At 44.3% G+C, this 25582-nt stretch overlaps 1 protein-coding gene and 1 long non-coding RNA gene across 12 annotated transcripts in view; both read left to right on the top strand.

Annotated features, from left to right (window-relative positions):
- LOC116042039 (pleckstrin homology domain-containing family A member 5-like) overlaps nt 1–25582 on the top strand; it is a 267224-nt gene that overhangs the window by 92829 nt on the left and 148813 nt on the right. The window lies entirely within an intron of this gene.
- On the top strand, nt 9691–15910 carry LOC118493987. Its single transcript, XR_004896044.1, has 3 exons — nt 9691–9778; nt 12850–12854; nt 15900–15910. It is a non-coding gene; the product is annotated as an uncharacterized LOC118493987 (long non-coding RNA).

Genomic DNA, 25582 nt, shown 5'->3' with positions numbered 1-25582 from the left:
AATCCGTTGATTATAGAAAATGAGACTTAGAATGAAAGGATAAAAACTGAAAAGGGGGCAGGGGTGGGGAGGGGAGGGGGGGATAATAGTGAAGACAAAAGAAAGAAAGGAAGAGAGAAAGAAGAAGAACAAAACAGGGTGGGACCAAATGATTGCTTGAGATGAGCGTCACTATTGGATCAAACAAAGAAAAGGATGAGCAGAAACAAAGAAGAAAAGTGAATATTAGAGGGTGGAACCTGTTGCTGGTGGAAATGAGATAAAGTTATGCAGCTTCCACATGAGCTCTAGAGAGGAAACTGCGCAGCAGGGCCTTCCCTGGCTTTGTGGAAGACTAACGTGTGCATATTTGGCTGGGGGTTTAGGCACCCTTCCTGAAGAAAGTGTTAGGTTTTTTTCTAGGGGTGACCCCGAATAGTTGAATATTCCATGGTTCAACGGCTATAGCCTGATTCGACTGCAAGTCTCACAGTCGAATCTTTGCAGAGGCGTACAGCCCAGTTCAGACCAAAGATCCTGGACCAGACGAGTGTAAACTTGCAGCTACTTGCAACGAGCCGGTCTGCGAGGTTCTAAAACCTGCCAGTTTACACCAATACGATGAGATGTGTATCATCTGCATAGCACAACGACTCTTTGTACTTTCGTCCTAACTTAGGACTTTCAGGCTTTTTTTGTAGCTGGATATCATTCATTGCGTGCAAATATGAATGTGGATAACGTAAGTGATAGTGAGATACTTGCTTCAGCTGCATTTCTAGTGATGAAACGGCAAACAAGTTTTATTTCTCTGATTCACTGTTCTGTTTTACCGACGCTCGCTCTCTTCAGTCACTCTCTAGGTCGCTCGACCATACACCGTGCTTGCGTGTGCTCTTTGAGCCTCCGGGCTGGTTCAGACCGCTGCAACTTCTCCCTGCAATGTCCTAAATCGGTTTTGTCTCGTCGCCAATCCTTAAAGATTTTATTAAATCTTTTTAAAGTGGGTAAATAAATCCAACCGCCCCATGACAGATTCAAGTTTCACTTTCCATGATCCGTAGTCTATATCCACGACGATCCACTTCCGGGATTGCTCCGTTGCCAACGGAAATTTGGCTGGATGTCACGCCTTTAGGCCGGATGTCCGTCCCCTTCCTCTTTCTTTGTGTTGGCGTTCTAATCTGGTGGATTTATGAAACCTATGGTTAACGTCTAGAAATATTGCCCTTGACTTTGCTTGCTGTTGGTTAGCTAGCATTGCGTCAAGCATTACTTCTCATAACTTTTTTCTCCATATCCGTGTCCTTGATTTTCTCATTAGTAACGTTTTGTTAACACGATCCCACGTTTCCATATCTTAGAAAGGCGAGAAACTGGTGAGTGGGCTTAGCTGATCAACAGCTGGTTTTGCTATTTTTAAGGAGGTCCTTTTTTTTATCATGTAAATCGACGCAAATAGACTGCTGAAGATGATTTTTAAGTAGCGCAGGGCACTGATGGACCCATAAACATTTTACATTTTATGGCAACCCCAGAGTGGGTGAGAAATATTGCAGCATATAAACAAGATGTTGTGGAAAGGGGCAGAGTGAACCATTTGCACTCTGTTATGATACAGTTTTGCTAAAATATTCAACTATGTATTAATTTGCAGAATGAGGGAAATTGAGGGAAGTGAGGCAATTCTTGAGCAACAGATGAATAGAGGCTGTAAAAGCAGTTGGAATTGGTCTTGGCTGAAACTTGAAACTACAATCAAGGTCCATGCAGTCAAACACACATTAATAATGTCTGACTTTTTTTAAGAAAAATGAAAAAAAGGGTTGTGCTAAATGCACTCTCTGCATGAAGGAAATTAACTACAGTAGCAGAGGCGCGCATGCCCACACTGTCAGACATCCATACACACAAACAGAGTGACCTCAATCTTATCTACTCAAAGTGTGGCACAACTCCTCCTTTAAAAGAAGAAATAAAGAGACAAATACACACAGAGTTAGACAACAAGGGTGTAGATTAGCCTGAGTGGGGATTGACAGATACTTATATAAAAGCAACTTAAAAGATAAGTTGATAAAAGCAATTTAAACATTATTGTCATTGAGTTGGTGAGGTTAGGTGTATAGCAGGCTAAAATAAATTTTGAAGCAGTTATTATTCATGTGAAAGGATATATTGAAATCATTTGTATGATGGATTTTTGCTCAACACAAAAGGAAACAACAGCAGCAAAACATTGTTATCGCTTTTGCTATTGTGTGTGTGTGTGTGTGTGTGTGTGTGTGTGTGTGTGTCTGTGTCTGTGTCTGTGTCTGTGTGTGTGCGTGTGTGTCTGTCCTCGGCTCACAGCGAAGGTTATTGGGCCATCACCAGCAGAACTGCCAACCCCATTACAGCAAATGTCTGCTGCCACACACACACACACACACACACACACACACACACACACACACACACACACACACACACACACACACACACACACACACTTTTCATCTAACACTAAAGGGATTCATGCAGTCCCTCCACAGCTAATTGAAATTATCTGGGATGAGGTGTGTGTGTGTGTGTGTGTGTGTGTGTGTGTGTTTTCCCCTTGTTTACTTGCTGAGGAAGGACAAACCACACAGTGAAGAGGGTAATATGAAGGCAGCAACATGCTTGGCCTCTCTGCACTCTGTCTAACTATTCTTCAGTTTAGCTCGGGGGCTGCCACATGCACATCATGCACATTAAACAGCAGAGCCACCCTGAAAGGCTCGCTTCACCCAAATTACAAGAAAACATTTTCTCACTTATACTTCTGTGGTTCCCAACCTGGGGGGTTAACCCCCTAAGGGCTTGCTAGGTAAACCTGGCCCTGTTCAGACCTGGTATTAACATGCATCCTGGGTGATCCCATCACAAGTGGACAGCTCTAAGTACAGGCCTTTGCCAGTCAACCGCAGTGGTGTCAGACGCACAGAGATCCCCTGGGACCATCAGTAGACAAAAAACCTAATTTTTTAGGTTTATAAGATACCTAAAAAAGTACCTAAAATTCAAACATACAGTATTACGCACATCGCCATCGGGCGGAGAAAAGTACGACCTTCGGCACACAGTCAGACTGTATAGCATTCGCTTTTTCCTTAGTCATCGCACGTTTCTGAAATAATGTAAGGTTGATGTCAACAGGAAACTTATATACACACACAACAATGACAAAACGAAAAACAATTTTTCATAAAAATGTATTTTTGTAATTGCAAACAGAAAAGATGTACATGGTTATTGGCATATAGAGCGGGGAAGTGAGATCCGATCACTCAGGACGCATTTAAAGACTGCTAGCAAGCTTCCTCTCTACTCACTTTAAAGTCCATGATCATACCTGCTCTTTCTCTACCTGAGGGATGTTATGTCACAAGCCAATTAATGCAAATACTGAAGATCCTGATTTAAAACTAGGGATGTGCCGATCTGATATCCCTAACTTTGACCTTTCATAACTACTGGCCATTTCCAAAAGGTTGATGGCTGTTTGGGAAATCATCTTCGTCACAGGGTGGCTGTGACTCAGGCGGTAGAGCGATTGTCTACCAATCGGAAGGTCGGGGGTTCGAAGTGTCCTTGGGCAAGACACTGAAGCCTGAATGTCTCCCGATGCTGCGCCATCAGTGTTTAAATGAGTGTGAATGTTTATCTGATGAGCAGGAACATTGTACGGCAGCCTCGGCCACCAGTGTATGAATGTGTGTGAATGGTGAATGGTTTTGAGTATGTTGTTCAGACTAGAAAAAAATCTATATAAATACAGTTTGCCATTTGCAATGACAGGAGGTCTGACAGCTCTATCACAACTTTGGAACATGGAGTGACGTTTCACTCTGATGTGTGACAGAAATTTTCCAATGTGTTGCTCTCTGTCTGCTGTGGCTGGAATATATCCACTTCGTCATCACTAGCAAAGCAGCCAGTGTGGCATTTCACTTAAGGCTCTGTCTGTCTGGTTGTCTCAGCATTTTTGTGTTATTTTTGTCTTCATGCTTTGTTTCTTTAGCTCTTTAGTTTCCATCTTAGTTTGAGGGATGTTATTTATGAAAAAGCTACATTTCCTCAATAGTGACTTACATTATTACTAGCCATGTACAACCACAACATACTATACATTTTCACAGCTTTAATATATTAAAATATAGCAAAACGATATATATAAATATGTTGACACTCAGCTGCCAAATGCCATTAGATGTTAAGATCTTAAGAGGGAGGAGGTTGTGGGGATGTGGGGGTGCCATTCATCTCTAAATATAAGTTCTCTAAAATCAGAAGGTGTACAAAATACTTGACGTGACCAAAAATCAGTGTCACTTCTTCATACTGTATCTCCAAAACCTCTCAGAAATGACACGATACCTGTTTCTCCCTACCTGTGTGAATGCACGGTGCTTGTATAGATACTGTTGCATGTCTTTGTTTTCATGTGGATAAAAGCACATTTGCCGACGGTCATTGGAGAAGATCACTTTAAAAGACACTTTCCATTTTCATCATAAGGAAACATTGCCTTTTATCCTTAGCCTCAGGCTGTTCTCGTGAACCATGCGTTCATATAGCTACAAAAAGTTAAGCACAGTAATTTGTAAGCATTCCACCTATTTTTTGCTGTATACCACAATACAGATAAAACACAGGACTTTCAAGCCAGGGAGCGGAGTTCGCTTCCCGGGGAAAACAAAAGACTTTCACCTAGGAAATGCGTGTTCCTTGGGAGTGTTTGAATCCAAACCACTATCTTTTTCCTAAAGTTAACTAGTTGTTTTGGTGCCTTAACTTAACTGTTGATTTTTTAAGTGGGGACGTTGCTTGGATGGCAGCATATGTTGCTCCAAAACCTGTATGTACCTTTCAGCATAAATGGTGCCTTCACAGATGTGCAAGTTACCCATGCCATGGGCACTAACACCACCTCCCCCATACCATCACAGATGCTGGCTTTTGAACTTTGTGCTGATAACAATCTGGATGGTCTTTTTCCTCTTTGGCCCGGAGGACATGACGTCCATGATTTCCAAAACCAATTTGAAATGTGGACTCATCAGACTACAACACACTCTTCCACTTTGCGTCAGTCCATCTCAGATGAGCTTTGGCCCAGAGAAGCCGGCGGCGTTTCTGGGTGTTGTTGATAAATGGCTTTGCTTTGCATGGTAGTATTTTATCTTGCACTTGTAGATGTTGCAACTAAAGGCCTTTTTATGGTTGTGCATTGAATCGACGGCGTACCCATGCAGACCCCTCTGCGTCTATGCCGGTCACGTGCATTCAATGTTGGTTTTCAGCCTTGCTGCTTACGTGCAGAGATTTTTCCAGATTCTCTGGATCTTCTGATAATATTATGGACTGTAGATGATGAAATCCCTAAATTCCTTGCGAACACACCTTGAGAAACGTTCTTAAACTGTTGGACTATTTGCTCACACAGTTGTTCACAAAGTGGTGACCCTCGCCCCATCCTTGCTTGTGAACGACTGAGCCTTTTGGGGATGCTCCTTTTATACCCAATCATGACCAGTTAACCTGTTCACCTGTGGAATGTTCCAAACAGGTGATTTTTTAAACATTCCTCAACTTTCCCAGTCTGTTGTTGCCCCTGTCGCAGCTTTTTTGGAACGTGTTGCAGGCATCAAATTCAAAATGAGTGAATATCTGCAAAAAAACAATAAAGTTTATCAGTTTGAACATGAAATATCTTGTCTTTGTAGTGTCAATTGATTTTGATTGATTGATAGTTTTTATTTACGTTTTACACAACGTCCCAACTTCATTGGAATTGGGGTTTGTAGAAAATCTGCGTAGAAATATAGGAAATATTGGATAGGATAGAACAACACAATGTTATTCAGCTAGATAAAACATCACATACATTATTAGTTTCGCTTTTCATTTTAAACAAACTTTATACGATTACAATACACATTTTCTATAGGCTTACGCTTTGGCTACATTGAACGTGTAACGTATGCTGATTGTTAGCGGAGCAAATGTATGTTTTAACTGGCTACACCAGTGGCACACACCTGGCGTAGGATTGGGTGAGTCACAGGCGAGACCGAGAGCTTTTCTTTGGGATTGTTGTTGTTTCTTTAGTTCAGCAATCATATTTAATATGGGGGGGGGGGTTGCCCCCCCTTCTAGCCCCGCCCCTGGGCTTCACGTGACCACCCGGTGGTTGCCAGGTTTCGTAGGCTATCATACGTATTGGTGTGCATACATTATGTACTATGTCATACGGACCCGTTGATTAGCCTAATGTAAACTCTGTGAATTCCCATTCTTCTCTGCAGTGGAAAGTCTAGCTGCTGTCTGTCTCTGTGTTTCTGTCTCTCTCTCTATCTACCCTGTCAAACATGTGTTTAATTCACGACTGGATGGAAATCTCAGTTGCACTCCAGCAGTGGAATGAGTCCTGTGAGGCCTCCCAACTCCAAAGCCCTTTCAACGCTACAGAGGAAATCTCTCACTCATCCTCACTCAGTCGTGAAATATTGAACGGCTTGTCAAAAGAATGAACCTGCTCTTTCTTTGGGATGTCATCCTCCATGTGATAGAGTCATCGCTGTAATAAAGAATCCCTAAACTCCACATTATGCATAAAATGTAGAAGAAAAGCTCCTGTCTGGCTGGAGGAAAATGAGTCGCTGAAATTTCTTTTTCACATCTGAAATTGTCATTGTACATAATTACTGTTCAACCCGAATTGGTGAATATTTCTCTGCATCTTCACATTGAATTCAACTACATTTAAGTGTTTTTTTTAGATAAGTTTAAGAGATAATGATGAGTGATTTTTTTCTTAGGGTGATGAAAGTAGCAGAGAGCATAGTGGTGAGCTGTGCAGGGTGCAGAGCCTCTGTCGGCTCAGTGAGATACTAGCAGTGACAGATGAGATCCCTTTCACTTCATATATCATCTTTTTCTATATATATTCTATATCATCTTCCTTTCTCCCGAGGAGAGGGAATCCAGAGGGTTTTCAAAAAAATCCTTCAAGTTTGAGCAATGGTGCAGTACTCAAAACTCAAACTGCGTATGTATAGGAAATACCACCTGTCCGTGCAGGAGTACTGTATGGACATGCAGTATTTTGTTTGTTCGGCTTGTCTTTGTTGAGGTTTATTCATATTGCATTTTGCAGATTAGGGCATTTGGTTTAAGATAGCTTAAAGGGTACCTACTACCGTGTTTTTCAACCTGGACCCTATTTGCCTATGTTTTTGGTCTAAGTGACTGATGGGAACAACAATCTTTGAAATTGGTCCAGTATTTACCAAGATTGATGCAGTCGGCAGCGGCGAAACAAGCAACAATGTAATAGTACATGTCCATATATGCGTTGTTTTCACGGATGGGATTGCACCGCTTCCCAGCATCGCACGCTAGTGAGCTCGCCACCAGTTTCTCTTCACTGACCACTGACAAGCAAAGAAAACAGTCTACACCCTCCTACAACCACGATGGCTGCAGCTGATTGGACGAACCCGTCACGTGGGGCTGGCTGCTCCTGGATTTCAAAACCGACCATAATGTTGACTTGTTCGTATTTTACAAAAATAGTTCACCGAAACGTGTTTCTGAAAGCTGAGAAATAGGCCATGCAGTTGCTGAATCTGTCCTCATTTCAGATCAACAAAGGTCAGTTTAAAAGATTTTCGTCAGCTCTTGAGAGGCGTCGAGCCGAGCCAGCTGCTCCTTATTTGCACAAAGTTTGCTGGATTCAACTTTATGCCAAGACCCCAAGACGCTACCAGAATGCATTGCACGGCTGTTCCCATAGAAATGAATGGGAAGCGGGGACATGACGTTGACAATGGACACACACCATAAGTTAATAGGGCAACTATCCAGCTTGTATTTACGTTCACAAAAGTGCTTGTTTTGATGGTCGGATAGTCCAGTTGGTTTGGGCGCGGTGTGAAAGCTCATTCGAACTCTGGTGCGGATCACACAAACAAACTCTGGTCCGCTTAAAAACGGGGGTCTGCTGGGCGGCTGCCAAGTGAACTAGAGTTTGGTTCACTTTAGGTGAGAACAGGATCCGTCCCAAATACAGGAAGTGGACCAAAACAATGCATTTACTAGCTGCAGTTTCAACCTTGCACACAATTTACGGACTTAAATAGGCTATGATTCAAGGGATGATAACTTTCAGATCCAAGCTCTTCTGACCATACATCGATGGTCGTCTGTGTGACATCATCTCTCTCCTTCCCTCGCTGTCTGTCAGCTGCTCATATTGTTCACCTTCTTGTAAAATATCAGAAACACTAAAGCAGAACCAGAAAACCCAAGACATTATAAATGTGGTGTTGCTCCATTGTGTTGCTCATAGTTTCGGATATTCCGTCCAATAAACAAGCGACACTCTCCACCGTGTGAAGTGTATTTACAGTGTTTGGTGCGTTTCACAAAGTGCAGTGTGAACGCAAACCGAACCAAATGAAAAACCGAACTATAGGTGTGAAGGCGCCCTGAATGTCTGTACCAACGTTCCATCCAATAGTTGTTGAGATATTCCAGTGGAGGACTGACCAAGAGCCCTGCTGCTATAGCTAACAATCTGATAAAGATCTATTGGCTGGTATTCATTTTTTATCACAAAGCAGCATTTAATATACTGTACATACATGTTACGCAACATGTTGTTGTTTAACCTCCAGCCTGCAGGGAGTACTGCACATCAGTCACAGAAAGTGTATCCATGCCCAGTCTGACAGATATTCTGGACAGACACGTGTTTGTTTGGTTATGCATTTAATTCAGTATTGAACATAATTGAACATAACATAATATAAGTGCTGTCTTTGACTGGTTTTAAAGGCTGCATTGCAGTAAAGTGATGTACTTTTCTGAACTTACCAGACTGTTCTAGCTGTTACTATTATTTGCCTTTACCCACACTCACCTAAAGGATTATTAGGAACACCATACTAATACCGTGTTTGACCCCCTTTCGCCTTCAGAACTGCCTTAATTCTTTGTGGCATTGATTCAACAAGGTGCTAGAAGCATTCTTTAGAAATGTTGGCCCATGTTGATAGGATAGCATCCCCCACACCATTACACCACCAGCAGCCTGCCCAGTGGTAACAAGGCATGACAGATCAATGTTCTCATTCGGTTTACGCCAAATTCTGACTCTACCATCTGAATGTCTCAACAGAAATCGAGACTCATCAGAGACCAGGCAACATTTTTCCAGTCTTCAACTGTCCAATTTTGATGAGCTTGTGCAAATTGTAGCCTCATTTTCCTATTTTTAGTGGAGATGAGTGGTACCCGGTGGGGTCTTCTATCAGCTTGAATTTCTCGGCCCATTCTCCTCTGAGCTCTAGCATCAACAAGACATTTTCGCCCAGAGGACTGCAGCATACTGGACGTTTTTCCTTTTTCAGACCATTCTTTGTAAACCCTAGAAATGGTTATGGGTGAAAATCCCAGTAACTGAGCAGATTGTGAAACTCAGACCAGCCCGTCTGGCACCAACAACCATGCCACGCTCATGCATTGAAGCAGCTGCCATGTGATTGGTTGATTAGATAATTGCATTAATAAGAAATTTAACAGGTGTTCCTAATAATCCTTTAGGTGAGTGTAGACATGTCCACATTACTGATGATTATTTATCTAAAATCTAAGTGTGAAGATATTTTGTTAAAGCACCAATTGTCAACCCTAGAATATCGCCGCAATATTGAGGTATTTGGTCAAGAATATCGTGATATCTGATTTTCTTCCTATCACCCAGCCCTATGTCTTGATGCAACAGAAATCTTCTGGCATAGTGTTTGTGTCTCAAATCTGAGTGCATGACGGAACTAATTTCATTTGAGCCTTTGAGCTTTTGAAAAATCTATTCTGCATTCAGTGCATGTATTTGTATTGTGGCTATTATCCACATAACAATGATGCGCTCTTTGACTCAGTGTCCTCTGATTTCCCTCTGCTCTGTGTGCTCTCAAACACTCTCTCTTTCTCTCTCAACATCTCTGCTCTGTGCTCTTTCACATTTTCCTGCAAACAGTGTTACAATGTGTGGCGATTCAGTCACAGAATCAAAGTAAGGGATTTCAGTTGGCTGTTTAGTCCCCAATCCGATCACTGCCAGGATTATCTGTCATGAGAATTAGTTCTCTATTAAAAATAAAGTTCATGTGCCTGCAACAAATATATTTTCTTCTGTGCTGAAAATTAAGGCTGCATCTAACATTATTTTCATTGTCGATTGATGTGTGGATTATTTTCTGGATGAATGGATTAGATTTAAACTATAAATTGTCAGAAAATAGTAAAAAATGTGGATCCCAAAGCCCAAGATGACGTCCTCACGTCTTGTTTTGTCCACAACTCAAAGATATTCAGTTTACTGTCACAGAGGAGAGAAGAAAGTTGAACAATATTCACATTTAGGAAGCTGACATCACACAAGTTTGACTGTTTTTCAGAGAAAATGACTCAAACTGATTCATCGATTAACAAAATAGTTGGCAATTGATTTAATAGTTGACAACTAATCGATTTATCTTTGCAGCTCTACTCACAATTAGGGCTGCACAATATATCGTTTATTATCGTTATCGCAATATCGACTGTCGCAATAAACGCATCGCGAAAGACACATTTCTTGTGTTACTTAAAAGAAAATCATTCCATTTTTCTTTTTTTAGTGCTGCTTTTTATATTCAATTCAGTGTTAGAAAGGATTTCCTTTCATTTGTTTTAAATTCAACAAGCAATATATAGTATTTTAGCAGAATACTGAAAGCAGCAGAAATGCAGAACTGAGGACACTTAAAAAATGCAATCTGTTTATTTATTACAAGTAATTGATTTTTGTTCTTCATATCGTGCAGCCCTACTCCCAATACTCCCAATGTCCCATCACACTCTGAATTGGGGCACAACTATAAAGTGGCCTCCATCCAAATCTGTGTATGACATGCTTGGCTCAGAGCCAGCACTCATGGTTACGGACTTAGTCTGTGATCTTTCACACAACATCAATCAAAGAGATTGCTGAGGATAGCAGCTTCTTCTGGACGGAGTGCTCACTCACTGATTTGAATGTCAATGCCTGACACGGTATTATCGTTTGGAGAACTGTGTTGACCCTAGGACTGGGCAATACATCAATATAAATCAATATCGTGATATGAGACAAGATATCCTCTTAGATATTGTAGTATCTTAATAGGACACAAGTGTTGTCTTTTCCTGGTTTTACAGGCTGTATTACAGTAAAGTGATGTCATTTTCTGAACTTACCAGACTGTTAGCTGAGCCCCGCTCTCTGTGAAGCATGCAGAGAGAACAGAGTAGCTCTCTCAGGTACCGAAATTTGGCACCGATGTATTTAACGGGAATCGGTCCTCGGTAGTGCCGACGTAATTCTACACTTGTGTACTGATTATGGCGAGACAACTTTCAACCTCGACGAGAAATATGGTAACGTTTTAATCTCGCTAGATCTCGTGGGAAAATATCTCTTCACACCTCTACCACTCAGTCATTATCAGTCATTATATCCACATTCCTGATGATTATTTATCAAAACCCTATTTTGTGAAGGCACCAATAGTCAACCCTACAATATCGCCGCAATATTGTTATCGAGGTATTGGGTCAAAAATATCGTGATATTTGATTTTCTCCCTATGGCCCTGTGGCATGTCAGTCCGCCAACGGACACTTATCTGCTGTTGCCCTTTTTTTGTGATTTAGAACAGGAATAGTTTTACCAGCTGCAGAGCACTGTGGGTAAAACTGCTAAGGTTGTTAGCCTGGACGACTTATAATGATAGTGTCGATTCTCAGACGATGAGGAGTGACGGTCTGCACAGCCTTTACTGTGTACACGCAATACGCTCTAATGGTCTGGTGTCAGAGCTCACTTAAATGTGCAAAAAGCAAATCATCTCTACAGTCAGGTCCGGGTGGAAATCCCAGACATTAGCGGGACTTATTGGACCACAGAATAATTCAGCAAATGGAGCCGTATTTTCTGCAGGCAGGGATTGGTGTCAGTGCGTTCATTCTGTCGAGGACATTAATCAGAGCCCTTAGTGGTCTGACCTGTTTCCTCCTGGCTCGCACTAAAGACTTCATATAACCAGACGCTGAGAGCCACGCTGCCATTCATCTACTCTGAAATCAAATGACTTTTCATTTTCACCTGAAGTGATGTTAGTAAGTAAAGTTTATTTCTGGAGCACATTTAAACACAGCTTAAGCTGACCAAAGTGCTGCACAACGAAGCACCAAGGTGATGTATAAAAACATTGAAATGTAAAAATAAAAAGTATAAAACAAAACACACCTACAACAAAAAGCATCCCAACAATGACAAGCAGTAATTTAGAAATACGGAATTATAGACATGACAGAATGAGTGAATAGTGTGTTAATAAAAGGCCAGAGAGTAGAAATGTGTCTTACAAACAGAAATGGAGGGAGCACATCTGATATCTAAAGGCAGCTGGTTCTACAGTCGCAGAGCAGCCACTGCAAAGGCTTTGGCCCTGTTAGTTTGAGTCAAGATCGGGGGACTTAGAGGAGAGATTTTCCTTAGATCTAAGAGACCTCTGGGCGGGGAGTGCCTTTGGATAAGGTCTGTGATATACTGTAAGATGGTGCCTGACCATTAAGAGCCTTGAAGGCAATCAACAGGGTCGTAAACTGGATTCTAAAGTCGACGGTATGGCCAGTGAAGAGAGGCTACCACTGGGGTGATGTGCTTACATTTTTACGACCAGTCAACATCCTTGCAGCTGCATTTTGGACCATCTGTGGGAGACTTGATGAAGACTGGGGAAGGCCTAAATGAAGTAGATGTAATTAATGAATGAAGCCATGAGTTACTTTTTCCATATGGAAGGACAGAATTCAAAGGATTAGAAGTTGAGACACAAATTAAAACCCTTAAAAACATAAACAGAAATATATACATATACATGTACACATACACATAGACATACTGTACCTGTATAGACTACATACACATATACACACACACACACACACATATACATAAAAAAGGGAAAGAAAACAATTAAAAAGTCAGAGTATAAAAGTGCGTCTTAAAGGGTAGATACCCTTTTTTTCAACCTGGACCCTATGTTCCTATGTTTTTGTGTCTAAGTGGCTGATGGGAACAACAATCTTTGACACTGGTCCAGTATTAAGAGAGATCACTGCAGTCGGTAGCGGAAAAACAAGCTACAATGTAAGTTAATAGGACAATTGTCCAGCTTGTATTTACATTTACAAAAGTGCTCATTTTGCCACTGACAGACTCAGATTATTATTCTAAGTGTCTGACAACATTATAGAAAGGATTTCTAAGGAGGTCGACCTTTCTGTTAAAGAGTAATTTTTTTATTACTATATATTTATTATCATTTTTTTAAACGTAAAAACATCCACGAAATTGCGTTCGCTAAACCCACCAGACTCCAGGTAAATATAACAGTAACTCTTGCATCGTAAAACACACTTCATTCAAAGTCAACAGAAACTAAATAAAACTGTGAAAAGCCGTTTTGGGTCGTCTTTCCACTTTCCCAACCATCACAACTCTAGTTTTGGTTGAAATAAACACATAGTTTACAGATTTACATGTGAAAATATGTTGGCTCTATACACACTAAAAGTATTGTTTTTTTAAATGGAGTCTAGCGACTTCAGCGCTTATTTTAAAGATGTATACTCTCTTTGAGGCTCTCAGTTATTGTCCCAAATGGTGCAGAATTCCTTCAGCACAATTTATTAAAAAATTCCCTACAGCCACAGTTAGTTTTATTTTACGGTCGATATGCAATGTATTTCATTAACTTACATATTCCTTCATGAATGGGGTCCGGTCCTCGGTGACTTTCTATCTGAGGCAGGCCGCAGTGTGTTTGAAGGCGGCTGCACTGTATCCACATACAGTGCCTTGTAAATAGAGCCACATAGAGCCCCCCTAAAGGTCTGATCCTAGAATCAACCTGGATCCTATTTTCACATGCATTGGTGTCTAGGTGACACCACGCTGTATCCAGCAGCCGCGAACCGTCTGCAGAGTAACTCTATGGGGTAAATGAGCACCTTCAATTTCCGTCCACTAAAAGTTCTGTTGTTGCCACTGACAGACTCAGATTATTGTTCTAAGTGTCTGTCAACATTATGGAAAGGCTCTAGTTAAAGAGTAAGATCCTTTTTGTTTAACATGAAACAGCCCCGAAATCATTATCGCCAAACTCACCAGACTCCATGTAAATAATCAGGACTTTTAGCGTGTATAGAGCCAGCATATCTCCACATGTAAATAGGTGAATTAAGGGTTTATTTCAACCAAACCAGAGTGGTGATTGTTGGAACAGTGGAAAGATGAACCAAGACGGCTTTTGATAGTTTTATTTAGTTTCTGTCCACTTTGAATGAAGTGTGTTTTACCATGATAAAAGTACTGATTATTTACATGGAGTCTGGTGGGTTTGTGAACTTTGACCTAGCTCTTTAACTAATATAAATGCTGTTTACCAAACTGCGTTTACAGTTATTAATATCTGAAAGTCATAACTCCCCTATTAGCACTACACCCGTGTTTGGAATCAACTTCAGCTGCTTAGTTTTCTCCACTATGAACCTTATTAACACAAAGTACTGTTCCAGGCTCACTCAGCTCCTATACATGTGTCCTTCCACGTGCCTTACAAGTCCAATGTGTCTTTAAAATCTGTTAAAAGTATCCTACTTTGACAATATGAGGTTCAGGCCTTTGTGGGAGGAAATGTTAGTTGCTGGACCTCTTAGAGTTTGAATGGGATAGCTCTGGTGTAGATGGATCTCCAGGCTAGCAGGACAGAGAGCAGTGTGTGTGTGCTGCCTGCCAGTATGGCTGCTACTGCATGCAGTTCTAATATGAGGTTTGGCTTTCATAAGTGTTCTTCAGTTTGCAGCAGGCACACAGTGTGTGTGTGTGTGTGTGTGTGTGTGTGTGTGTGTGTGTGTGTGTGTGTGTGTGTCTGTGTGTGTGTCTGTGTCTGTGTGTTTATGTGTACTCTGGAGACTGGGCTCCCCATATGTGTTTCATTATGGACGTTCTTAATACTTCTAACCAAATCCACGCCCACATTCCCACATCCATCCACACACACGCATGCACGCACACAAAGTTAGCAGTCCCACTTTTTGTTGTTTTGTGTGTTCGTTCTTTCCTTCCTTCCTTCCTTCCTTCTTTCCTTCCTTCCTTCTTTCCTTCCTTCCTTCCTTCTTCGCTCCCCCTTCTCTCCCTCTCCTTGCCTTCGGTCAGCTCACTTCCTGAATGAGATTAGGCAACCTCAGTTCACAGCTCTCCAGCTGCTAAACGCAAAACTGGCTGTTACAACTTCACTTATTTATTCATTGGGGCCTGCAGAATCCTTTGGCCTACACACACACATACACACACACACACACACACACACACACACACACACACACACACACACACACACACACACACACACATACATACACTGTCTTTGGAAGAGGGCTGCCTGACCCCACACCCTCCAGTACGGACCAGGGAAAAGTTTGCCTAATGATCCATCTTTTTGCTCAGACTGCAGTTTTCACTTAAAGCTGAGATCCTTTGGCTGCTGCAAACCCTCCTCTCCTTTCCTGTTTCTTCTCCTCTCCTCCTTTCACTCCTCATCCTTTCAGATTTTTCTACAGAGTAAATATGCAATCCTTCACCAACAACCCAAGCATTTCTACACATGTCCCATGCCGTCCGTCTCGCCGCTGAGTGCATGTCTCTGTCCCCTGGCCCTGAAGCTGTCATTAACTGTGTAGTGTAATCAGAGTGTAAGACCACACACTGGAGCAGACACGCCTCTCCGCTGGTGTTTCAGCCTTAAACACAGGGGAGCTTTGTTTATACTGTCTCGTAGGGGTTTAGGTCCTACTGAGTACGTCAAGTCGAACTCTGTAGTACTAAGAAGCTATTTGAAAAACTAATTTTGAATATGTTATATTGATGAAAAGATACTCCAAAACATTAAGGACAAGGAGCGTTTTTAGAGTTAGAGCTAAGCAGGCTGGGAATCAGCTCCATTAGTCAAGAGGCACTTACAGTCTGGGAAGCTCAAATATGATTGTCCATTATTACACAAAATGTAGAAGAGTAATGTGGGGGTGGTAAGAGTTTAAAGGTGCAGTAGGTAGGATTGTGAAGATCCAGGACTTAGCCAAAAAAATTTGAACATCGACAACTTCTCAGTCCCTCCCAAGTTCACTTTTTCTGAGTGCAGGGGTGCAGCTGTGGTGTGTTGAGACTGCACCCCCCTAAAAAAAACCACACCATTCAGTCATTTCTTCAAGCAGCAATTATTTATTCATTTTCTAACAAGGGAAGTTCCAATTCTTTTCACTTTGTTGTATAGGGTTGGGTACCATTCACATTTATTTCCGGTACAGTACATGGATACATGTTGAGTTACAAGCGAGTAGTCTGATGTTTGTAGACGTTCAAGTGTGGTCAGAAATATTGCTTTCCCCCCGCCGCTGTTGCCGCCACCAACGCTTCAAAGCTCAAAAAAGTGCTACTCTGTACAGCCCAAGCTGCTTCTAAATGTCTCACTTTTCTAAAGAATGAATGAGACAAACTGATCAGATTCTCCTGCCAGATGGCCTTAGAGAAATCTCTCCTCTCTCTGCAGGGAACTTTCTCTAGATATAAAAAGCTTCCTGTACTTAAGAGCGGTGCTTTATGTGTAATGTTAAGTGCTGATGTGTAACGGAGTGTTTTGACCTCCCTCAGCTGATAGATGTGGGAATATTGGAGCGAGAGGTTTCATTTGCTGCTCCTCCTCCTCTGTGTGCCCTCAGGAGCTGTTAGCTTTGTCACATTGAGTGGGAATAATGTATTTTGTATAAGTACATGTCGGAATCTGGACCACCTATTCACCAGACGTAATGTTTGCACAGCCATTCATCTTGATGACAGTATAATGCTGAGGACTGTCCATCAGTCAAACTGAGAGAAATGACTTTAACCAAGAGTGTCCCTGGTACAGAAGTGGATTGCATAATGCCTGGAGCATTTACTATGAATTATCATTTGTTTCAAGGATAAGTCTGGTTTAACACGAAAATCCAATGGGCAATTAGACAGCTTGGAAACAAGGCAACAGCTAGCCAAAGGACCGAAAACGCTTTTTTGGGAAGTAAAACCAAACGTGAACGGTCTGTAAACTGTGATCCCCTGTACAACTCTTACATTATCTCTTCCAATAAGGTTTAGCCTTAGGTCTAAATGGACTGTATTTATACAGTGCTTTTCTAGTCTTAATGGAAATCGCCAAGGATCGAACCACCAACCTTCTGATTGGTAGGCAACCGCTCTGCCACCTGAGCCACAGTGGGATTCCAATAGGTCTAATGTTGTGCTCATTGACAGTTGTTTGCACACTCAGTTGTATAGTTTTTGGAGCACTTTATGTTTTTATTGTTTAGCTAGCAGTACAGAGACAGCAAGACATGTAGGGAGAGAGATGGGGAACTACATGCAACAAAGATCCCCTGGTCACAGACAAACCTGGGGACGATGCAGTTTATGGTTGGCGCCCTAAACCTGTGATCCACCAAGACATTGAAATCAGTTCATTTCACTGGAATCACTGAGAGCAAAATACAGTAAATCTGAGATGGCAGAAGGGACAAAACTTCTGCCAAAGCGAGTCCTTCTACAAGAGGAAAAGGTAAGGAGAAATGACCTTTACTTCCACCAGAGAGCAAACCTCCCTCTGTCTCTCCCTCTCCCTCTGCCTCCCCCTCCTCATCTCTTCCCATCCTCCCAGCAGCTTCTCCTCCTCCTCCTCCTCCTCCTCCTCCTCCTCCTCCCGCTAATGGCAGCCGTCGGGGGAGGCTGGGGTTGAGCAGTGGGCCGCTGCGGGTGCTGCCGGCGCTGGGTGCTGCCGGCGCTGGGTGCGTGCGTGCAAGCGTGTCTCGGCCGGCTTTGATCCCGGAACGCAGCCAGGAGTATTAGGCACTTTCCCCACTCTTGTCTTCTTTTAATTACGGGCCCATAATGAAGGCTGCACGCCTGGCTGCAACACATCACACACTCAGAGGAGGGGGAGGAGGGAGCTCCCACCCTTCCTTCCTTCCACCAGCCTCCTCTCCTCTCTGTGAGGTTTGATCCCTCTACAAAGCAGTGTTTCACTGCCCTCTCTAGTTCAAATTCTCCAGTCAGAAGAGTGCCTTGTTGCACCTGTAATCCCAGCCCAGAGGAATGTGATCAGGGTTGATTCCAGGATTTTATAAGTGTGTGGGGGAGGGGGGCATTTTATCAGAATACAGCATTAAAAATCTGCTTAGAAATATAGGAAATACACATAACATTTGTTATTAATTTCACTTGTTTTCATTTTGAGAAAAATTGTATATCCGAATACAATACACATTTTCTATAGGCTCAGTCTGCCTTTAAAAAACAATTCCAGTGCTCGTTCCATGGTATCAGAATTTTGGATAGTTGTCATGGAAACATGAATTGGTCATGTGACAAAGGCTGGGAAAATTGGCAGAACAGGCAGCCAAGTCACAGGACTCTGATCTAATGGAAATCACAATTGTCAGATTGACAGCCAGCGCTCCAGCCCAATGGTGGTGGGGCACGTCCAATCACAGGGCTGAGACATAGAGACAGACAGCGCCGCTCACATCCACCTTCCCCCAAAACCTGCAGGTCTTTGGACTGTGGGAGGAAGCTGGAGCAGACAGCGAGAACATGCAAACACAGAATAGGGCTAGAGGAACACTGTTTGCTGCAAGGCGACAGTGCTAACTGTAAACTGCACCAGGGTGCCACCCTAATTCAAAGATAGTGGGGCTGTTGGCGTCACTGTTTGATGCCCTGGGTCAGGCCGTCGGGTCTGCGCTGCCCTTCTAGCCCCGCCTCTGCATGGGATGAGTCCTGGAGTACAGCTGTACATCGCTGCAGCAAGGGGCTGAGTGTTAAACCATCAGAGGTCAGCAAAAACAAGATTTTACTGTCTCAAGGCAAATTTGTTCTTCTGCGTTAAATCAACGGCCGTAGCCCTAAGACGTGCACCTCTCAAAAAATGTAACCACGCGTCCCTGCGATGCAGACCGCAACAACTGTGATTGGTCCGCTTGGCCGTGGCTTGGTAGCATTGCATTTCATCCTACTCATTTCCGGTAATGAAATCAAGGAGAGAGTTAACTTTTCCTGCTCCAGATTTCCCACCGTGGTCAGAAAGAACAGAGGAGACACTTTGTTTCTCTCACTATGACTCTAGAGTCACTACTCGCTCTGAAGATAATCACCTCTCACTCACTCTACCACACACACACACACACACGTGCACGCACGCACGCACATACACACACACACACACACACACACACACACACACACACACACGCCAGCCCTGCTAATATTGTGATATGACACAATGACATGATAAGTGTTGTCTTTTCCTGGTTTTAAAGGCTACATTACAGTAAAGTGATGTCATTTTCTGAACTTACTAGACTTCCTTTACCCACTTAGTCATTGTAGCCACATTATTGGTGATTATTTATCAAAACTATCATTGTGTTACTATTTTGTGAAAGCACCAATAGCCAACCCTACAATATAGCTGTAATATCCACATAATTTGTATTTAGTCAAAAAGTGCTGTTTGATTTTTTCCATATCGCCCGGCCATATGTCTCTCCCTGCCTGCTCTGCTCCTGTGTGCAGGTTTCTTCCCCTCAGTGTTATTGTAACTCAGGAGGGAAAGCTGGGTCTTAACTACACACCGGCTGCAGGTGAATGAGTGAGTCCTGCGCCTGGGAGAATTGAAGAGGTCATTCTCTATATGCTGAATTATGGTCACAGTGGGCCATGAATCAGCTCGACATGACTCTTATTATTCAAACCTGGGCGGCCTCGCATTTTTTTAAAGTTCTTGTCACAGTCATTAATCCTGATCTGCCCCTTGTGCTTCTTTTGTAGATCAGACTTGTAGATTAGAGCTGTTCTTTAGTATTGTCTGAAGATTGCAAGACAAAGTGAGTTGATACATAGCTTTATGTGTGATGGGGTGTGTTGATGGGGGGCGTGTTGATGGGGTGTGTTGTGGTGGGGGGCGTGTTGTAGGGGGCGTGTTGATGGGGGGCGTGTTGTGGGGGGCGTGTTGATGGGGGCGTGTTGTAGGGGGCGTGTTGATGGGGCATGTTGGATGGGGTGCGTGTTGTGGGGTGCGTGTTGATGGGGGCGTGTTGAAGGGGGCGTGTTGCTGGGGCGTGTTGATGGGGGCGTGTTGTAGGGGGCGTGTTGATGGGGCGTGTTGATGGGGTGTGTTTTAGGGGGCATGTTGATGGGGCATGTTGGATGGGGCGTGTTGTAGGGGGCGTGTTGATGGGGCGTGTTGATGGGGGCGTGTTGATGGGGCGTGTTGTAGGGGGCGTGTTGTAGGGGGTGTGTTGATGGGGCGTGTTGTAGGGGGCGTGTTGATGGGGCGTGTTGATGGGGCGTATTGATGGTGGCGTGTTGATGGGGTGTGTTGATGGGGTGTGTTCATGGGGTGTGTTGATGGGGTGTGTTGATGGGGTGTGTTGATGGGGGCGTGTTGATGGGGGCGTGTTGATGGGGCGTGTTCATGGGGCGTGTTGATGGGGGCGTATTGATGGGGCGTGTTGATGGGGCCGTATTGATGGGGTGTGTTGTAGGGGGCGTGTTGATGGGGCGTGTTGATGGTGGCGTGTTGATGGGGCGTGTTGATGGGGCGTGTTGATGGTGGCGTGTTGATGGGGCATGTTGATGGTGGCGTGTTGATGGGGCGTGTTGATGGGGCGTGTTGATGGTGGCGTGTTGATGGGGCGTGTTGATGGTGGCGTGTTGATGGGGGCGTGTTGATGGGGCATGTTGTAGGGGGCGTGTTGATGGGGCGTGTTGATGGTGGCGTGTTGATGGGGCGTGTTGATGGGGGCGTGTTGATGGGGTGTGTTGATGGGGTGTATTGTAGGGGGCGTGTTGATGTGGCGTGTTGATGGGGCGTGTTGATGGGGTGTGTTGTAGGGGGCGTGTTGATGGGGCGTGTTGATAGTGGCGTGTTGATGGGGCGTGTTGATGGTGGCGTGTTGATGGGGCGTGTTGATGGTGGCGTATTGATGGGGCGTGTTGATGGGGGCGTATTGATGGGGTGTGTTGTAGGGGGCGTGTTGATGGGGCGTGTTGATGGTGGCGTGTTGATGGGGCGTGTTGATGGGGCGTGTTGATGGTGGCGTGTTGATGTGGCGTGTTGATGTGGCGTGTTGTAGGGGGCGTGTTGGATGGGGGGGGCGTGTTGATGGGGCGTGTTGATGGGGCGTGTTGTAGGGGGCGTGTTGATGGGGGCGTGTTGATGGGGCGTGTTGATGGGGCGTGTTGATGGTGGCGTGTTGATGGGGCATGTTGATGGGGGCGTGTTGATGGGGGCGTGTTGATGGGGTGTGTTGTAGGGGGTGTGTTGATGGGGGCGTGTTGATGGGGGCGTGTTGATGGGGTGTATTGTAGGGGGCGTGTTGATGGGGCGTGTTGATGGGGTGTGTTGATGGGGTGTATTGTAGGGGGCGTGTTGATGGGGGCGTGTTGATGTGGCGTGTTGATGGGGCGTGTTGATGGGGGCGTGTTGATGGGGGCGTGTTGATGGGGTGTGTTGTAGGGGGCGTGTTGATGGGGCGTGTTGATAGTGGCGTGTTGATGGGGCGTGTTGATGGTGGCGTGTTGATGGGGCGTGTTGATGGGGGCGTATTGATGGGGTGTGTTGTAGGGGGCGTGTTGATGGGGCGTGTTGATGGTGGCGTGTTGATGGGGCGTGTTGATGGGGCGTGTTGATGGGGGCGTGTTGATGTGGCGTGTTGATGTGGCGTGTTGTAGGGGGCGTGTTGGATGGGGGGGGCGTGTTGATGGGGCGTGTTGATGGGGCGTGTTGATGGTGGCGTGTTGATGGGGCGTGTTGATGGGGGCGTGTTGATGGGGGCGTGTTGATGGGGTGTGTTGTAGGGGGTGTGTTGATGGGGGCGTGTTGATGGGGGCGTGTTGATGGGGTGTATTGTAGGGGGCGTGTTGATGGGGCGTGTTGATGGGGTGTGTTGATGGGGTGTATTGTAGGGGGCGTGTTGATGGGGGCGTGTTGATGTGGCGTGTTGATGGGGCGTGTTGATGGGGGCGTGTTGATGGGGGCGTGTTGATGGGGTGTGTTGTAGGGGGCGTGTTGATGGGGCGTGTTGATAGTGGCGTGTTGATGGGGCGTGTTGATGGTGGCGTGTTGATGGGGCGTGTTGATGGTGGCGTATTGATGGGGCGTGTTGATGGGGGCGTATTGATGGGGTGTGTTGTAGGGGGCGTGTTGATGGGGCGTGTTGATGGTGGCGTGTTGATGGGGCGTGTTGATGGGGCGTGTTGATGGGGGCGTGTTGATGGGGCGTGTTGATGGGGCGTGTTGATGGGGGCGTGTTGATGTGGCGTGTTGTAGGGGGCGTGTTGGATGGGGGGGGCGTGTTGATGGGGCGTGTTGTAGGGGGCGTGTTGATGGGGGCGTGTTGATGTGGCGTGTTGTAGGGGGCGTGTTGGATGGGGGGGCGTGTTGTAGGGATCGTGTTGTAGGGATCGTGTTGTAGGGGGCGTGTTGTAGTGTTGTTTAAGGTACCAGGGGCATGAAATACAGTCCAGGAACTGCCAAGGTGCTCATGAGCAAGGCACCGTACCAGCACTGGCAGCCCACTCACTCTGACATCTCTCCATTTGTGCATGAATAGGTCCTGAGCATGTGTGTGTGTATTTCAGGCCTGTGTGTAGTGATTTCTAACAAACAAACGCTAGGGATCAATAAAAAGTATAAATTAAATTAAAATAAATAGATGCAGCCTTAATATTCCACTGCCTGGTAGATGCCCCAGCATTCTATGTTATAAACTATAAAATGTGATAACTCTGATGAGTCACTGTCTGTGTGTTGCAACACATCACACACACACATCTGCAGACCTATTTTGATTCTTTGGACCTTCTCAGCGTGTGACTCGCTCTTTCTGCTTTGTTCCTCTGCAGTTTGGTTCCCTCGTGTCTTCAGTTGCTCTTTTAAAAACCCTCCTGTTTCTAAAGCACATGACCCGGAGCAGTTTGTAAAGTCCTGAAACTACTGTATATTTAAATAATTATCTGAACGGGTCTGAAACAGTCTGAACGCCTGAATTAGTGTTTCCAACACTGGACTCCAGAGACAATTAGAGGACCCTGAGGGGATTCCACATGCTCCCATGGTGAAAAGGGGATTCACCAACATCATTTTTATTCATTGAAACCAGGGTCCCTCAGTGTATTGCAGGCCTGATATGGCCCACTGGGCCTAAGTTGCCCCCCACCAGGACTAAGCCACTGGGAATTATTTGTAATGTATACTATTTTAGAAGTGTTTACAGCTACAGTGGGGCGTAAATGTTGGGCTACACAATTGATGTTGTCTTTTCTAAGTCTCTTATTTTGCATAGAATGTTTTTATTGCTGCATTTTAGTTAATTCAGTCATTCAGTATGCATATGTTGTATAGCATATAGTGTGTGTGGGATCGGTCTTACAGCTTTTTTAAATTCTCAATTTTGCGATCTCCTTCCTGGATTCTGTTATCACAGAAACTACTGGGCTCTACATTCATGTTTACATCAGGCTGGGACTGGCCCCAGCCGGGCCCTCGTCAGGAAAGCAGACACTTTCCACCGAGCGCAACAACTTTTCTGGGAGAAACCCTGGAAACACGATTAAAGCACGGTTTGACCCTCTTCCCCTGCAGTCCGATGGTGGTCTGTGATGACCATGTCTCTATTTTAAGGGTCAGGTGGGTATTGACATATTTGGGAACTCCTGGAACAAACGGTTGATGTTCAGTATTGCTGGGTAGTTGTGGTTTGTGGCCACAAGAGGGCGACAGTGCTCTACTGGCTTCTACTGCCAGGTACAGTCACAGTGGAGCTGGCACTTTCCCAAGGCACATTAATACACTGTAGAGCAGCAGTGGTGGAAGAAGTATTCAGATCCTTTACTTCAGTAAAACTACAAATTCCACAATGTAGTTAAAGTATTAAAACATTGTAGAAAGTGTAAAGGATCCAACCAGTTGTGTGTTTAATGGTCTAATCATCTCAGCTGGACTTGTAGCCGTTATATTGTTGGCTAGTTTACTTTAGAATCAAACATCAGATTTTATCAACTACATGTGTTTAGTGTGCAGAAATCTGAATGTGTAAAGTAACTAGTTACTAAAGCTGTAACAGATGAATGTAGTGGAGTAAAAAGTACAATATTTCTCTAGAAGTAGAAGTAGAAAGTGGCATGAAAAGAAAAGACTCAAGTAAAGTACAAGTACCTCAACGTTTGGACTGAAGTACAGTACTGGAGTAAATGTACTTAGTTACATTCCACCAATATTTTTTCTGTTGATGGTTTTTTTGTGATGACATTTCTTTTTCAAATACATTGTATGAACTACTACTTTTTTCTGAAGCTTCCTGAATTTGTGCAAAATGTACTTGATTACTGACGCTATAACGTTTGCTCTGTTCAGTATCTCTGCTAAACAGCAGCTAACAGATTGTCTTTGTGTCTTTTCTCTCCATGTCCTTCTGCTGTCCGACTGCATCGCTCCTCACCAGGTAAGACATTTGTTTTTTAAATGGACCTTCCTGTTTGCTTTCAGCCGAGGCTGCATGTCTTGTGTTTTGAGACTGTAATGGCCTTCTGCCCAGGTGCCCAGCCCTGGTGCATGCTGGGGGAAAAGTAGTGGCTGTTTGTTGCAGTCAACTCACGTTTGTGTACGATTGTGTAGCAGTGTGCTGCTGCTCTGTGTGTGTGTGTGTGTGTGTGTGTGTGTGTGTGTGTGTGTGTGTGTGTGCGTGTGCGTGAGCGTGTGCGTGTACGTGTACGTGTACGTGCATGCGTGCCTGTTTGAAGTTTGTGGCCTCGGCCTGGAACTAAAGGGATATTCTTCCCAGTTTATTTATTGCATTAGTCATGAACTAGAACTGCTGTGACATAATCCATCTCTGTCTGTTGGTCTAAGCCTTCTGAATGTCACGCTGCCTCTCTACAGTCACATCTCAAGGTTCCCCATCACTTATTTAAATCAAGAGCTGTGTACACTTCCTTGGATAGTGTGTGTGTGTGGGTGTGGGTGTGGGGTATGTGTGTGGGTGTGTGTGTCCTTGTTTGATGTTGTTGGATTGTCTCAGATTTGATGGGCTGACGGGAGAATGGCTTGATGGACAAATGAGGAGATGGACGAGCGAGTGGATTGGCCCTGGCAGTTTGTCTTTTCTTCCTCCGCTCCCTCCATCACTGGAGAATACTTTGTGTTTCTTTTATTTATCTCTCCATCTCTGGTTCTCTTTGCTGCTTCCTCTCTCTCTCTCTCTCTCTCTCTCTCTCTCTCTCTCTCTGTGTGTGTGTGTGTGTGTGGTATGTGTGTACAGTACGTGTGGAGATGGGTAACCATGACAACAACAGGCTGAAGTGGGAGCGATTGTGGCAGGCACAGCACAGTGCCCT

Source organism: Sander lucioperca, chromosome 20, assembly GCF_008315115.2.
Source record: "Sander lucioperca isolate FBNREF2018 chromosome 20, SLUC_FBN_1.2, whole genome shotgun sequence".
Taxonomy (NCBI): domain Eukaryota; kingdom Metazoa; phylum Chordata; class Actinopteri; order Perciformes; family Percidae; genus Sander; species Sander lucioperca.
Note: the sequence above shows the minus strand (reverse complement) of the source record. Positions and strands in the feature narration are given on the sequence as shown.